The 2,497-nt window shown below is 46.5% G+C and overlaps 1 non-coding gene across 1 annotated transcript; it reads left to right on the forward strand.

The window, feature by feature from the left end:
• The first annotated feature begins 253 nt into the window (after positions 1 to 253).
• LOC117310579 (small nucleolar RNA SNORA70) lies at positions 254 to 387 on the forward strand. Its single transcript, XR_004524725.1, has one exon. It is a non-coding gene; the product is annotated as a small nucleolar RNA SNORA70 (small nucleolar RNA).
• The last annotated feature ends 2,110 nt before the right edge of the window (positions 388 to 2,497 follow it).

A 2,497-nucleotide genomic window follows, 5' to 3' on the forward strand; every position in this document is an offset into this window, starting at 1 on the left:
AAAACACATAGACCTTAAAGGAAAGCTATAAGTTGTGTTTCATTAATATTTAAAATTTCCATTTTTAAAGACTTCAGAGTGTGATATGAATCCACAAATTGGGAGAAAGAATTTACAAAATAAAGGGTTTCTTTTTAAAAAATTTTTTCAGCGGACTATAGAAAGAACACTCAGAAATGAACAAGGAGATCAGCACAAAATGATTTAAGTGGCCGAACAGTTTAAGCAGACATTTTATCCAGTAAATTTGCAAATAACCCAGTTAAGCCGACTGTGCTGTTTTCCCCACGGGGACCCGACGTCCAGTAGCTGCAAACAACAGCCTCCTCGGTAGTGTATGCAGCCTGTCGCCTGTATGGGTTGCCCTAAGGGACCTTGGATTCAGCCCTTTCCCGTGCACATTCATGACTGGCCTGCTGTCCCCAATCAAGGCTCCAGACAGGTATGCGTGGTGCCTTTGGAAAGCCCCAGGGCACAGTGGCCAGGGTCCACAGGGGCCAAGCCATAATGTCCACTGGCACCAAGCTGCAGAACGAGGAACGTGTGATGGAGGCCAAGTTCAAGTTCCCTGGCCACCAGAAGATCCACATCTCCAAGAAATGGGGATTTACTAAGTTTAATGCGGATGCATTTGAAAACATGGTGGCAGAAAAGCGGCTCATCCTGGATGGCTGTGAGGTTACATACATCCCCAGTTGTGTCCCTCTGGCCAAATGGTGGGCCCTGCACTCATGAGAGCCTTGGCACTGTGCCCTCCTTACTCATGCCCACCAAGAAATCCTACTTTCTTGTCAAAAAAAAAAAAAAAAGAAAAGAAAAATGCAAAAAACCAATAAACACCTAAAGTATAATCAATATCACTAGTCATTAGGAAAGCAAACTAAAACTACAAGTTACCGCTGCACATACACTAGGGGGGCTAAAATTAAAAAGGCGGATGATACCAAGTGTTGGTGATGATGTGAATCACCTGGAAGAATTCTCCATGTGGGTGGAAAAGTAATATTGGAAAGCCACTTTGGACAGTGATTTCACTTTTTTTTTTTTTTTTGCAGTACGTGGGCCCCTCACTGTTGTGGCCTCTCCCGTTGCGGAGCACAGGCGCCGGACGCGCAGGCCCAGCGGCCATGGCTCACGGGCCCAGCCGCTCCGCAGCATGTGGGATCCTCCCGGACCAGGGCACGAACCCACGTCCCCTGCATCGGCAGGCGGACCCCCAACCACTGCACCACCAGGGAAGACCCGATTTCACTTTTTTTTAATAAAATTAAATATACGCTCGACATAAAATCATCCTGCAATGCCTCTCCAGGTATTTCTCCAAGAAAATTAAAGACCCTTTTACTCACGGCCAGCACGGCATCGTCTATGCCTTTTTAGCTCATAACAAACAAAAACGGGAAACAACCCAAGTGTCTGTCCCCTGGTCAATGGATGGTCCTGTTTCCGCAAGATGGATCACTTCTCTCCAATAAAAGAAAAAAACAACAAACTACAAAGATTCACAATAGGAATGAGTCTCAAAAACATTGACCTCAGTGAAAGAAGCCAGGCAGAAAAAGGAGACTCATTTCGATGAATTTCTCAAGAAAAATGAGTGACTTGGAGAAACCTAGGAGCCATCGTGGGGAAGGATGGGGTGGGAGGCTCACTGCAGTGGGACACCTGGGAATGTGGAGGGGATTGAAAGGGTCCCCATCTTGGTTGTGATGACTTTCACATGTTTACGTATGTTTCTCAGAACCTCTCAAGTTCTATGGTTTCTCACTGAAGTTTTAGTAGGGATTTTATTGTACATCAGTCGTTGATTAATGAAGATGGTTTAAAAAAATTTCAGAAGACAGCACAGATCGGGGAGGGGGTGTCTATGAACAGTCTCACTTTGAAGAGCCTTCTAGGAGGGAAATCCCACTTGCTTCTGTGTGGGAAGGGTGGTATCCCGAAAGCTTCCTGGATTCTAGCCGTGCTGTGAGGCCCCCACGGGGGATTGCCAGCTGAGAGGATGAAGAGCAAAATCGAGTGGAAAGGGCTTCCCTGGTGGCGCAGTGGTTGACAGTCTACCTGCCGATGCAGGGGACACGGGTTCATGCCCTGGTCCGGGAGGATCCCACGTGCCGCGGAGCGGCTGGGCCCGTGAGCCATGGCCGCTGGGCCTGCGCGTCCGGAGGCTGTGCTCCGCAACGGGAGAGGCCACGGCAGTGAGAGGCCCGCATACCGCAAAAAAAAAAAAAAAAAAAATCGAGTGGAAAGCTGCATGTCTATCAAACCCAACCCCAGATTTATACGTTTATTCCCCAAAACCAACTCCATTTTCTAACTGGAAAAAAAGTGTGTCCTATCTGTATGGCAACTTTGACCTTAGAGTTTTCATCTCCCCCTTTGTCTTAAGCTATAATGGATTTTTTTTTTTTTTTTTTTTTTTTTTACTATAGTCAGGAATCTTCACTGAACCATTTCTCCCTAAACTTGAAAAGGAAGAAGAGGTGGGGAAATGTTA

This window comes from Tursiops truncatus, chromosome Y (genome assembly GCF_011762595.2).
Source record: "Tursiops truncatus isolate mTurTru1 chromosome Y, mTurTru1.mat.Y, whole genome shotgun sequence".
NCBI lineage: Eukaryota > Metazoa > Chordata > Mammalia > Artiodactyla > Delphinidae > Tursiops > Tursiops truncatus.